This window comes from Mirounga angustirostris, unplaced genomic scaffold (assembly GCF_029215605.1).
Source record: "Mirounga angustirostris isolate CCGP_5_RB_7025 unplaced genomic scaffold, mMirAng1.0.hap1 SCAF_1, whole genome shotgun sequence".
NCBI lineage: Eukaryota > Metazoa > Chordata > Mammalia > Carnivora > Phocidae > Mirounga > Mirounga angustirostris.
The window spans coordinates 91,086,033-91,101,723 of NW_026991709.1; positions in this window are offsets into that span (position 1 = coordinate 91,086,033).

Consider the following 15,691-nt stretch of genomic DNA (forward strand, 5'->3'; position numbering starts at 1 on the left):
AAGATTTATTGAAATGATATATAAGAAGCAATTTAGAACAGTTATGGTATATAATATTTACTTTATTAATTGAAAGACAAATTCATCAATGAAAGTTATTAGCAAAAATTAAACCAAAATAAAATTTTCTTATATTGTCAAAATTTTTTAATATGATCCCAAAAGTGACCAGGAAGATATATATAATAAGTCTTCAAAAAAATTATATCCTTGGGAAATCATTCATTCATTTTTTCGTGCAGTTATTCATGTATGTATTATATAAATATTTATCTAACATATACTCTATGCCCAGCACTTCCTCAGTGCCAGGATACAGTGGTGAACCAGGTTTCTGAAGCCCTTCAAGGAATCTGGCCTTTTTTTGACTTGACACTGAGTTTAGCTCCACATGACTCTTAAAGTTTCACATGCAGAGAATAAGTAATGAACCCAACTTCAGTTCTCAACTTGGCCCTTCCTTTAGGGAACTATCTTGGTTATTTTGATGACAGATAACTGCTAATTCACATTGACTTTTCTGCATGACTTATTTTCCTCTCTAATATAATCTGCCATTTACCTGATAGTTCTTTAAAATTAACTTTTCTGACAAAGGAAATTATCCAACTTTTTTAAGTCTTGGTTTTCTCATTTGTAAAAAGGGGACCCTAGGGGACTTTTTTGTTTTATTGTCTTTTGTTTCTCAGAATCCAGTGAGGTACTATAGTTGACCCTTGAACAACATGGGTTTGAACTGTGTGCGTGGGTCCACTTACACATGGCTATTTTTTGATCAAAACATTACAGTACTATAAAAATGTATTTTCCCTTCCTTCTGATTTTCGTAATAACATTTTCTTTTATCTTACTTTATTGTAAAATTATAGTATATAATACATCTAACATACAAAGTATGTTCTAATTAACTTTATGTTATCAGTAAGGCTTTCAGTCAACAGAGTATTTTTTCAGTATCCCATTTTATCTCGAATAATGGCTATTTAGCTAAGACTCCTTTTTTTATTATTTTCTTAGAGTTTTCTTGAGGATTTATAAGTTTAGCACAATTTGCATTCAAATAATATTATAATATTTCATATATAAGGGGCTTACAATAATATATTACCATCTCTCTCTCCTGCCCTTTGTGCTATTGTTTTCATACATTTCAGCTTTATGTATATTTTGAAAATCAAAATAAATTACTTGTGTTTTTGCTTTAGTCAATTAACTTTTATACAAATATTAAAATTATTTGTTATTCCTTTGTGTACATCCCAGTTTTCTTCTTGTATTGCAAAAATTTTCCTTTGACATTTCTCATAGTGTGTGAGTATGTTGGCAAAAATTTCTCCTGATACTGTGTTTTTCTGAAAAAAAAAATTTAACTTTGGTTTTGGTCTATGTTTTCTTTGGATATAAAATTCTAGGTGTCCACGTCCCCCTGCCACCATCTTCAGCACTTTTAACAATGTTGTTTCTTTGTTTTCTGGCTTGCACAGTTTTTGAAGAAAAGTCTGCAGTTATTCTTATTTCTGATTCTGTACATTTGATATGCCTCTTTTCACCTGGCTGCTCTCAGTTATTTTCTTTATTATTAGTAGTTTTCAATTTGATTATCTGTTCTGGCATGGAATTTGTGTATGTGTGTTCATTGAGTATCTTGGAAATGTGGTTTATAGTTTTCACCTTCTTTTCAGACCTAATTTCTTCAAATACTTTTCCTTCCTCACACCTTTCTTTCTTATAGGATTTTAATTAAATGTATGTTGCACCACTCAATATTTCCTCCACACATCACTGCTGAGGTTCTGGTAAATTCTTTTGCAGTCCTTATTTTCTTCTGCTTCATTTTGAATTGATCCTATTGTTATGTCTTCAAGTTCACTGATATCTTTTTCTGCAACATCTAATTTGCTCCTAATTACTTGCAATGAAATTGTCATCTTTACTATGTTGAATCTTCTAATTTATTTCCCTATTTAGGTCTTTGATTACCTTAATCAATATTATGTAATTTTCAGCATACACATTTTTCTAGATATTTGTTACCTATATACCTAAGTATATCATTTTGGGGGAGCTGTTGTAAATAGTATTTTTAAAACTGGTTTCCTTTTGTTCATTGCTAGGAAATATTATGATCGTTTTTTTTTCATGTTGACCTTGTACCTTGTGACATTGGAAACTCATTTATTATTTCTAAGAATTGTGTTTTGTCTTGTTTTCCCATCCTTGGGATTCTATAAATAGATAAGCCTGTATTTGTGAATAGGGAGACTTACTTCTTTTCCAACCCATATGCCATTTATTTATTTTTCTTTTCTTATTGCACTGGCTGAGACTTCTTGTACAATGCTAAATAGAAATAGTGAGAGTATATAACCTTATCTTATTCTTTAAGGGAAGAAACATTTAAAGATCTTAAGGGAAGAACAGTCAGTGTTTCACCATTAAGTATTTTGTTAGCTTTAGCTTTTTTGGACATGCTTTTATGAAATTTATAAAGTGTACAGAGTGCTTCTACTCTGTAGCCTAAGCATCCAGTTGACATAACATTTTTAAGAAAGTGAAGAAAAGTTTATCATACACAATGTAATTTATATTTTTTTTAATTTGGGTCATATGGACTACAAGAATGTGAGGACAAAATAGCTAAAAATAAAACACTTCAGTGGAGAAGCTTTTATTAAAACTTCATTTAATATTTATATTTTATTAAAATGCCTTACATATTAAGACAAATTCTTTAATTTAGGAAATATCTTTTTATTTCTTTTGCATTTTTAAATTATTGATTAAAATATTCTGAATAAGTGATACATTTGCATGGTTCAAAATTAAAAAATGAGAATTACTATATCTTATAATCAGATATTCCAACCAAGGACAAAATAGATTTTACCCAATAATTTTTTTTAAAGATTTTATTTATTTGACAGAGAGGTAGAGAGAGAGCACAAGTAGTCAGAGAGGCAGGCAGAGGGAGAGGGAGAGGCAGGCTCCCCGCTGAGCAGGGACCCCGAAGCGGGTCTCCATCCCAGGACCCTGGGATCATGACCTGAGCCGAAGGCAGCTGCTGAACCAACTGAGCCACCAAGGTGCCCCGATTTTACCAATAATTTAGAAGGTACATTAGGGAAAATTGAAACTTCTTACATGTAGAAATACCCAGAGTAACAAATACAAAATTAATAAAATCTCTGCCTTAAATTTTTAACATTGAACAATGTCAGACTGAGGGGCTAAAATTTTGTACATAAGCACACAGATACCCAACTGATACCCGCATAAGAATGCCCTAGGAAACAATAAAAAATTATTACTGAAATCTGAACTGTTCACAAAGAAAAAAGTCTCCAACAGATAGAGATATACTTGGGCTATTCCAGAAGAGAGTTCTTCTGTCTTCCTCCTTTGGCTAAAGATTTTCCCTAGTTATTCATTGTGGAAGAATTAGACATTTCTATCTATATATCATTAACCAGTATATACACATGTATATACGTATGCATGTTTATGTCTATATGTATGTATGTTTGTTAAAAATGTACATATGTATGTTTATGTATACACACACACACACATATGTATTTAAAGTTGGGGGAAAAGGGCGCCTGGGTGGCTCAGATGGTTAAGCGTCTGCCTTCAGCTCAGGTCATGATCCCAGGGTCCTGGGATCGAGTCCCGCATCGGGCTCTCTGCTCAGCGGGGAGCCTGCTTCTCCTTCTGCCTCTCTCTCTGTCTCTTATGAATAAATAAATAAATCTTTAAAAAAATAAAAATAATTTTATTTATTTAATGGGAAAGGGGAAAATGACCTATTTGTTACAGAAAGATATTTGGACTTTTGGCTCTGAGACCTGACTATTACAAGCCCAAAATAAGCTTTCCAGTTAAACAGACCCTTTTCCAGAAGGTGCTCTATTAAGACAAATTTCTTACTGTATGACCCACATATTACAAATCATAAGCTGTTACATAATTTGCAGCATGAGGTCAATGCTTATAAAATGCAGTAAAACACAAAGCATCTATCAATAGCTTATATTTCCATATAAAGAAGGCTACAGAGAAGATCATAGAATCATAAACCTTAGAGCTAGAAGGAACTTAATAACAACAGCTAAAATCAAATGGAGCACTCTCTGTTATATGCAAACAATGAATCATGGAACACTACATCAAAAATTAATGATGTACTGTATGGTGACTAACATAACATAATAAAAAAATGAAAAAAACCAATAAAATCAAATAACACTAACTATGTGACAGACACTGTTCTATATACTTAAAATATATTGATTTATTTGACCCTGATGACAATACTAGGAGATGGGTACTATTATTATTCTTATTAAGTGGAGATAGAAATTGAGACACAGAAAGTTTAAGTGAATTACCCAAGATCACATAGCTTAACAGTTTATGAGTTGAGATTTGAAACTGGCTCCAGAATGTGTGTTCTTAACCACTACAAGTCCAGAGATCATTCCCGAGTAAATGAAGGTAGACAGTATTATAGTGGGGGTAAAAATATTGGATTGGAATCCCATGCAAAATTTATGACTAGTGGAAGGAATTTGTCATCTATATTTTTAGTTTTTTGATTATTGCAATGTGACTAGACTTAAGAAAAAATGAATTTGGCCGTCCTTCTTGACTAGTCTAAGCAATTATACCCTTTTCCTTTATCTCAAAAAAAAAAAAAAAAAAACCAACCTACAAAAGCCTATTAACTCAATATGGATAATAGGGCTCATTTTTAATGGAAATATAAAGGTTTGAGTTTGCCACTCTTAATACTCAATGAATGTTTAAAACTTAAGACTATTTTCACTTAATACAAAATGATTTTATTAGAAATAATTGAAGTAATTACTCCCAGATTGCTCTATGCTTCCCACTGCTTGAGATTTCTAACTTTTTCTTTTGAGCTTTCAATGTTTCAAATGCAAAGTGCTTTGAGACTTTTGTAAAAAGATGCTTTTAAAAATACATACTGTCAAAGTGTTACCAGTTTCTGTAAAATTCAGTTACATCAGACAGTGTACATATTAAAATGTTGAATGACTCATCTTAGATTCCCTATGTTGCTTGTATGACCTACACTACAGTCATAAATGGTTTTAGAGAACAAGAGATTGTCACTACTTTTAGTAAGATGGCTTTGGGTGAATAAGTGAATTAAATTCTGTTTTTTTTTTTTATTTAAAATCTCAAAAAAAAAAATGGTCTCAACCACTGCTGCACAGATGTTACCTAGAATTCTTGAAACATAAAACAAGAATAGGAAATTAGGGGCCTCAGGGTGGCTCAGTCAGTTAAGCATCAGCCTTTTGGCTCAGGTCATGATCCCAGGGTTTCTTATATTTGTCTATAGGTATGAATCACAAAACTACTTGAGAGAGGTGCTGTACCACAGGAAGCAGCTGGCTGCTGGGTGCTTCTGGCCCCTGCACAATGTAGGATCTAGCCCACGAAGAAGCTCACAGTGCTACAGGAGCAATGTTCTGGAGAAGACCACACATGCTTCAGTAGCCCAGAACCAGCAACCATTTTCCTCCTGTGATTTCTCTCCAGTACTATTTACTGACAAAGTTTCAGTGACAGCCGGCAAAACAAAAATACTAAAGGGTCCATATACATTTCACAGAGCAGACAACAGGAATGAATTTGGAGTGGAGAGCTAATAAATTGGAAACTTTCATATCCATCACTGTATATTAGATATGTGAAAGCAAATAGTCTACCTTTAATTTTAATTCACTGGGCTATGACAAAACACAGCTACAAACAGAAAACTACACACCACCAGGAAATATGGACTTTGAACTGGATATAATAGCTTGATGAGATTTTGGGTCATTTTTCTTGTTACTGTTGTTCTACATGTGGGAAAAATAATGTACATAGATATTCAAGTGCAAAAGGGATAGACCATCGTAGTGATTGCCAACTGTCCCCTATATCCATCCTCCCTTTCTTCCAGAACACAATGATTCTTAGCTGGGCACACAACTGCCCAGAATAGAGTTTATTTTCCAACCTTTGTAGAAATCATGCATTGCTAATAGCAGCTCATTTGTCAGACTCAGTTCTGACAATTGAGCTGAAGAAAGAAGTATGTAACAGCTTTCAAGAATCCCCTTTAAGGAATAGTGCACATGATCCCTTTTCCCTCTTCTTTTTGGTTCCATCCACCATCATTCTTCTTGGGTTGTAGGTCTCTTCGTCTTGGACTAGAGAGCAAAGCTCTGTACAGTGGAGTATGAAGGTAGGTGCCTTAGTCTCTGATATTTGTGGCATACCATGCTGGTCCCAGAGTATTTATCTTTTTGTGTGCATGAGAAAAGTTACATTTCTACATTGCCCAAGCCACTGCTATTTGGAACTTAAACATAATATATTCTGTCTTTGCATAATACCATCACTCCTAATTATCTACAGATAAACTACCGTGCTAGAACTCTGATTTCTCCCCATTTTTCATAATGCCCCTTTGATCAATTAGATCATAAATAATAACCTTTATGGCAGGAAGTAGTTAATAAATTGAAAGGCAAATCAGAATCTATATCTCTATCTATCTATCTACCTATGTGAAGCATATTACAAGTCTAAATAAAGGATTTGGGGACTTGGGGCTATTGTGGATTATCCAGGCCAGACATATTCTATTTGTTATCACTGATAGTAGAAAGTTGGTTATAAAGTATATTTCTATATGAAAAGCCAAATATTTCTTAGATGATATATATTTTTATAAAATTTATGTGATTGTATTTGATTCATTTCCTTGTGCCAGATATGGAGAAGTTAGAATAGATGTGAGACTGAATTAGTTTTTCTGATTCCCCTTTCCTGTCTCATTAACATGAGAACATTGCCATCTCAAAATAATACAAACACACAAACAGCTACAACAGAGAGATAGGTAAAAATTTCTCTGTCTAATCCTTCCTAAATTAATATAAATAGATAAAAAGAGAGAAATGATTGTCTCTGAGTTTAACCATGTACTTTGCTTTGGTTGGTGGGACAGTGGCAAATGTGATACAAGCAGATTTGAACAATGCTTGCACATTTGGGCTTGTCCCCTCTTAGTGTACTTGGAACCTTGACATGTGAACAAGTTCAAGCTAGCCTGCTGGAGAATAAGAGACATGTCAGCAGCCACCCCCACACTCTCAGACTAACTTCTAACCAACTGCAAGCACATGGGTGAGATCAGCCAAATGAGATCAGTCAAGTTCAGCTCAGATTAGAACTTTCCAGCAGAATTCTGATTAAATAAATGAATGTTGTGAAACCATTAAGTTTTGAGTAGTTTATTATACTGATAGGTAATGATATAATTTTCTAAAGTCTTCTTTGGTTCTGAAATATGATTCTTCAATTTCATGTTATAAAATTGCAAAGGAGAGTCATTGAAGACAGAGAATCTGTCCAAGTATTTTTATTTGGACAAACCTCTGAGCCTCAGTTTCCTACCCTCATATACATAGGTTGGCTTTCCTCCTGGTTGGCCAGTCTTAGTTTCCCCTTGTTGTCTTAATGTAATTCTTAATAGCATGTTCTCTCTCAAAAATATTTCAGTTGAGTCAATAAATTACATGGTGATCTTAAAATTTACTTCCGACATTTGGAGTAAGGAAAAATGAGATTAAAAATAATGGTGATTATTAAAATTGGTTTTTGATAAGCAATCCATAGCTTTATTGGGCACAATATATGCAAAGCTCTACTGCAGGAGTTATGAAGATATAAAGATCAACAAAACATGGTCCATGACCTCAAATGTTTACAACCTACCATTGTTATGGATGGAATTGTGTACCACAAAATTTATATGTTGAAGCCAATGAAACAGTATTTAGAGATAGGTCTTTGGGAAATAATTGGGTTTAAATGCTTTCATGAGGTGGACCCCTAATGATGGGATTAGTACTTTTATAAGAAGAGATACGCAATAACTTGCTTTCTCTCTCCCTGCCATTTGAAGGCACAGTAAGAAGCTGGCCATTTACAAGCCAGGAATAAGGCTCTTACCAGAAACCATTCATGCTCACCCCCTTGATGTTTATTCAAAGCCTCCAGAACTGTGAGAAAATGAATTTCTGTTGTTTAAGACACTCAGTCTATGGTATTCTGTTATGGTAGCCTGAGCTAAGATGACCTTATAATTCCTCTAAAATACGTAGATTTCAGAAAGTCAAACATCCAATAGGTATGAAATATCTTGTTTAGTGAACCTGTACATTTAAACTTATTTATGTATTGTGTAAATATAGTAGTTAAGAGGGAAGATTTTGAAGCCAAATTTCTTGTGGTCAACTTTACATGAACATTGTGACCTTCACAAGACACTTAGCCCTCTGTACCTCAGGTTTTTCATCTTGAGAATGGGATTATAGTAATAATACTTGATTCAACATATTTTTAGGTAACTAATTTTGTGTATATAATCATATTTTATATATAGAAAACAATATTTAGCAGTTAGTGCTATGTAAGAATGTGGTATTATTACAGGCAAAATAGTAAAAGTGCCTTACTTTTTTTCTGTAATGACAACAACAACAAAATTCATGAATAAAAATGAGAATTATATATTTATATGCGGTATTACTTAAATATGAACTACCATTGAACTACAGTAGAGTCAAACCTTGGAGCTTACACTCATTAAGTGAAATATCAGGTCCTGACACTATTTAAAAATCTCTCACTCTTCTGAGTCACTATAGTTGATTTCGTCTAAATTTAATGCAATTATATTTGTACCTGTGTTGCCAAAACAAAGCAAATGGTAAATGCTGTCATTAGTTGTTATTAAGTGATTAGAATAATATACATTAAGGTTAAAATGCTGCTAATGTTATGATTGTATGTATTTAGTCTTTTGTTTTACAAACGAATTTAAATGATTTTGAGTTGACAAAAGTACTTATTTAGAATTGGAACCATTCTTATTGGTTAAATGAGTAAATCACTAGTATAGCACATAATTGGGTATTTCAGACATACCTTCTAAGTGTATTATACTCAGGGATATAGATACGTAGTATACTCAGGGATATAGATACTCTTTATTATATGTGACTTTAAGGAAAGGTATTACATGTTTGTGGCATATCATAGAAAACTCCTCTTGCATTTAACTATTATTTCTAATTTTTAACTTTGTCTCCGTAATGCATGTTCTTTAATAAGTCTTTTCTCAGATGTGGCCTTCCCATTAATGACTAATATGTTCTTTTCTTTTGCCAACTGCTATTGATTCCAGTGGGTCAGAGCAAATACGATTTGAACTGTGCTTTATGTTTAATGGCTCTGGTATTTCTCAGCCAATATAAGCATTGTTTCAGATAACTCTATTTGCTGAAATTACCTGACAAATCCTGGAAGGATCACAACTACCAAAAATTATTCCTTTCACTTGATTATTCCACTGACTTTAAGAATATTAATTTTATTTTGGCTGTACACGTAAAGACCAAATCAGCATACATAAATATGATATAATTATTCTTAGTTTGGGATGTACAAAATTAACAACACAAACAAAAGAGAACGTGTATAGGATTTGAATAAAAGCTCTTTAATTATAAAGAAAGAGCAAAAAGAAACAAATAAAAAAATGGCATACTTTCATCCAGGTATGATGCAGAATGAGAGAGAACTAGTACTAAAACTTCAAAAGTTACGTTGTCCCCCCATAAGGGTGACTATTTTTAGGGCTGTCTTTATATGAGTCTTAAAGTAAAGCACAGAAACTAAAAAAAAATGAAGTTTCCTCAAAATTTGCACTTGATAGAAATGTCAAAGTAGCTATAATTTTAGTCCAAACTAGGCATATATACCTAGCTAAAGGTACTCTTTCAAATGCATACCCTTTTTATTTGTATTTTGGTGACCTTATTTTAGCTTTTCTTTGAAATTTTCTAACCCACAGAGGATAAAAATTGAAAAAACTACAAATGCAAAGTGAATTATTTTTTCTGTGCCTCCTACCTTAAATTTGGCCACAATAACTTGTATATGAAAGTAGGAAAGATTATTTGATAGTCACAAATTGCTTGTTGAATAGCAATTTCTGGCAAATTTTTGCTTGAGCACCTAACAAGTAGAGGATAAGAGCTGGGCCTTAGGAATTGTGAGTAATATGAAGGTTGAAGGTTTTAGTAAACAGTAAGCACCGTGCATGTCAGCAATAAATATGGTCACCAAAAGTCTAATAGTGTTTTAGGCTATTCTAAGAGAACCAGCAAAATAATAATTCCTTTCTACTTTGTTCTAGACAATTATAATCAGGTACAGATGTCACACTTAACATAATATACACCAATAGCAGTGACCAGAGGAGAGAGATAGAGATGGTAAAAAAAAAAAAAAAATCAAAACAATATGCAGTTGAAAGACCTTTAGTTTCCAGAAAGACTTGGAGAAGGAAAGACTCAACAGAAGCAATGTAGGGGTCAGATGGGGATCATGCAAACACTTGAAGAGAAGTGGCCACCCCATTTTGTCAGAGAGAGATTTTGTTTAATAATAAGAACTTTCTAATAGATCAGACTCTCCAAAGAAAGAATAGACCACCTCAAAATACTCTGTTCCCATTCACTGTAGTATTGATTCAGGCCACACAGATATTTAACCGAAATGCTGTAGACTCGGTAATATAAGAGTAAATGAGCTATATAATGTTTAATGTTCCTTCCAAGCCTAAGAGGTCTTGATTCCAGGATGCTCAAATAGACAATTAGCTAAGAGAAAGTAAAAGCTATTTGTTTTTATAATGAGGCGTGTGAGTACCCATGAAAAAGAATCCATTTAACATATAACTCCAAAAACTTCAGTATCATAAATTTTGTAGGCAAATTTTTTCCAGAATGAAAGAGGTCTAAAAGGTAGGTATAAATTTACCTGACTAAAAACATCCTTGTTTTCCTATTTGAGGTTTATTTACAAAGGAACTCAAAGATTTAAAGTTGAAATAAAAAGTAAGAGCAAACAAAATTTAATGTGGGCATGAGGTAGTATTTCCAAGAAATATAAAGATTTTGTTTTCAGTGTGCAGGTCATGTACAAGAAGAAAAAAAAATATATGGTTTTTGGGGGGTTTTTTTGTAAGGGAAAGCAGAACACTCATAGAAGAATGCTATGTTCTCAGTCTTTTAAAACATCCTATATCTATATATGCCTAGGATCTCATGAACTGCTTCTGTTCTCATAGTTCCCCTACTCAAACTGCCTAGCCTCAGCATATTTTCAAACATACCTTCTTCAGTATGTAGCTATTGTTAGCCCTGGTCTCCTGAACTAAGGATGGATTTAATCTCCAAGCTGCAGACTCTCAGACTACACTGTCTCTAACTTTCACTCACTATTCTTTTATGGCAACACATTTTAGATTCCAAAGAGATGGGAATTGTGACCCTTCTTATCTATATAGTCCAGAAGGAGAATACAATTGTTGCAATGCAATTTTAAAATATTCCAAAAAGATATAATTCAATAAAAATTTATTTCCAGTCTTACTTCTCATAGATGTCCATATTACACTGAAGAAAATCAATTTTGAATAATTTTGGTAGCTTTGTAAAAGCTTCTTAGAAATTGTCCAAAAATAGTTCAAACTCACTGGACCTTAAGGGCCATCCTCATAGTGTTCATAAAATGCATACAAAAATCCCATTCCCCTGGATAAGAGTAGAAGACATGCTTTAGAACATTTACTGAATATTAAGTTTTTTCTGCTAAGAATTCATCCTTTTTCACATTTAATAATCATCAAACACCATTTCACTCAAGTGCTCAAATATGCCACTGGATCTATAAATAGACTCAATTTTTGTTTTGTTGGATCAACACATGTGAATGGAAACCAGAAAAGCATTAATACCAATAGGGGCAGCTTAAGTAATTAACATTTCATCATATTCAGAAATGGCCCAGAAATATGGAATCATTGAATATTGGTCTTTCTGAGACTGCAGAGCTTACCATGTATAATCTGAGATCCAAGGTAAGAGTCATTTCTACAGCATTTCTGACCAAGGGTGGTCCCAGCTAAGGCTGAATGACTTCTTCCAATGTGCCATGGATACATTTATTTGCCTACCTTAGGAAGTATATTCTGACATAAGCTCACGCTGACATACTCATAGGTTGCAACTCTACTCACAACTATAAAGTTTGATGGAGACAACAGTAAGCTTCTTTTATAGATGAGGGATACTGTGAGTAATAGCTATCAACATTTCCAGGTTGAAATCATCTCTTTTATTCTTTCTGATGCATAACCCCACAGTTTCCATCAAACACTTGACAAAGAACTTGTGTATTTAAAAAGAAAACTTTTTTTGAGGAAAAGTTTTCCATGATTATGTCAGGAGCAACTTACAGATATAGGTGTTTAGGAATATTTCTTCAATAGTATTGTTGGAATTAGGAATATTTCTTCAACAATATAAACCATTGGCAAATCAGATGTGTCAGAAAATGCTTACATAAAATAACAAAAACTGCTAAAACCATGGCTGAAACAAATGGAATTTAAGAGAATATAGTCAAAGAAAGAATTAGTGAACACATAGTTCTTTATTATATTCTTATATTCATTAGATACCCAGAAAGGAATGTCCTTGAAATACATTAGTTTAACTCCCTAAAGAAATACCCTCAGTTAATTACTTCTATGTGATATGCTTTTCATTTTAAGCAAGATGTAAGGATTTACCATTTGAAGTGTTTTTATTTATCTTCTACAGGTAACATGTATAATTGTCTAGTAAAGTGCCAGCTACATAGTAATGCTTGATAACAGTAAATAAAATGAGGAAGGATTGAACTGCCATCATAGTGTTGGCTAATAATTCATTCCAGGTGAACTAAACAACTAAATCCTCCAAATTTGTATAGGAATTTCATTCAGTCAGGCATTCACATCTTCTGCATATACAATTAATCATTTATATTTAAATTCATAGTTCTCTCTGTTTCTATTTTAAATTTTATACCATTTGTTTTGGCAAAGTATTCCAGCCTCCTGGAATAATTTTAAATCATAATCCTGAATTACTGAATTTACTATACTTCCTAGTGTATAAGAGGTTCCCATCCTTTCATTCAGACATTGCTGACAATAGTGACTTGTGCAGGGCCAAGGACAAAATGCTATGATACTCAATGGATACCTTTTCAAGGGCAAAGATTTGTTCTTTAGGGAGAATGACAGCACAGTGATTTAATTCTATTCATGCTTAGAGCAAATGTGGCCATTCAGCATAATTTCTTAATTATGATAAAAATGAAAATGTAAAGGAAATTATTTCAGACCAAAGTAAAGGCATATAGAATGAAGATATTGTGTAATCTACTTTATGTCCATGAGAGATTTGGATCTTTTAAATTAATCACATTTAATTCTTTGAGCATCTCACCTACATCATTTAAAGTCATAATTAGCACTAAATAGCAAGAGAGGATCACTAACTTAGAGGTCATGGAATGAAGCCAGAGTATTGACATTGGAGTCTACTAATAATATTTGCTTCATCAAACTCCACAAATTTGATGGGTGCAAAGGATGGACATTCAGGCAGTAGCTGTATGATGAAATGAAGTGGAGTCAATGTGCAGTAGGAACATTTAAAACACACAGGCAGATTGGAATATGGCAAGTACAAGTGAAATGGTACATTTTGAGCAAAATGGTGAAACTACAAGGGCAGAAAAAGAATGGCAATCTGCAAAGGTGTCTGCAAAAGACTAGTGACTCCAGTTATAAACCAATATGCAGCCTCAATGTTAAGGAAGAAAGCACAGCCTTTTGAGTCATGGTCACAGACAGCAACTGTCTGTGCTTTTATCTTCAAAGAAGGGGAAGAGATCTTGAAAACACAAGATTAACATTTCTACTTGTAATATTTGAAAATATGTAATTATGACCATTATTAAAAACACAACAAAACAAAAGAGCATTTTTTTGTGTCTATGTCTGGTGGTGTCTAGAATACCTCGTCCTTATATATCATCAATATGGGGTAGATTGGGTAACAGTTCAAATTATTTTTCATATTGAATATGTTTTAATTATGAAAGGTAGTGGGAAACTATCAGAAAGCAACCACTCTTAATTAACATGGCGGAATCAACCCACAATGAAGTTCACATTTAACTCCCTCTGTGTGCAAGAGGGGCTGGTATTAAGTCAGGCAGCATGAAAAGGAGTCACCAGGTAGCATAGCGCTGTGAGAGGCACTTGGCAGAGTGGACGATCTGAGCTTTGGAATCAGAAAAGATTTAGACTGGGACGCCTGGGTGGCTCAGTCGGTTAAGCCTCTGACTCTTGATTTCTGCTCAGGTCATGATTTCTCAACACGGGATCAAGCTGCTGTGTCAAACTGTAGGCTGGGCATGGAGGCTGCTTAAGATTTTCTCTCTCCCTCTCCAAATGCCACTCCCTTCCAAGAAAAGAAAAGAGAAAGAAAAAGAAAAAACTTAGACTGGATCCTTGAACTGCCCCTCACTTTGGGCAGTCACTTAACCTGTCTGAGATTCAGTTTTCCTATGTATACAGTGAAGATAATAATACCTGAGATTCCTGTGAAAAGTACTGAGAAAATATAATGTACACTAAGAGTAATGGTAACCCCAGTCATCATTTCCCTAGACATATTATACCTGTTGCATTTGTTTGGACAAGAAACATCACTAAAATAAAGATATAAGAATCATTTATGTGGGGGCACACAAAGTAGATCAGATAATTTCTTCATTCGATAAGACTTTGTTTTAGTCTGAAAAACTTGACCTCAAAGAACTTCATCTGAAATAATTGGGGGTTTGCCTATAATTTCAGACTGAATCAGAAATGTAGTAAATAGAGCCCATGTAGATAGCGCACCTTAGAGGCTGGATAAAAATCAAAGTACAAGAACTCTGGAAAGTGTCTCGGCAGTATCTACTGCAGTAAAGCTAAAGATATAATCTATGATCCAGCAATTTCACTCCTAGGTCTATAGTGAACAAATGCATATACATGTTCATCAAAAGATATATGCTGTAGAATATTCATAACAGCACTATTCAGAACAGCTGCAAACCGGAAACTACATAAAAGATCATCAACAGTTGAATAGTTAAATTGTGATATATTTGCACAAAGGAAAACCATTTAACAATAAGAATGAATGGCATACAATTAGAAGTAATAATATGGATGACTCTCACAAACGTAATGTTAAGCAAAAGAAGATGAACACAAAAGAATACACACCATGTGACTCTACAGTATAAAAACAAAAGAAACTAAAATGTGTTGTTAGAAATCAGGATAGTGGTTATCCTTGGGAGGTAATGGTGGGAACGGGGTGCATAGTGAGTAGATGGAAGTAAAAGGAGGTTTATATTTGGCTGGTAATTTCCTATTGTTTGATATGTGTACAGTTGTACAGATTTATGAAGTTTGAGAAAATTCACCAAGCTCTATACTTATATGTGCACAAAGAAATTAAGGTGGGCTAATAATCAGTACTTGATTTTAGCATATTCTTTGATCCTTTATCCCCTAGTTTTCAGAAGACATAAACATACCAGCAAGAGAGTTCCCAGAAAGCTTTTGACCAGAAAAAGTTTTAGTATGTGTTGCTCAATTCCTGAATAAATACCAGAAAACACATTGTTTAGAGACATTATT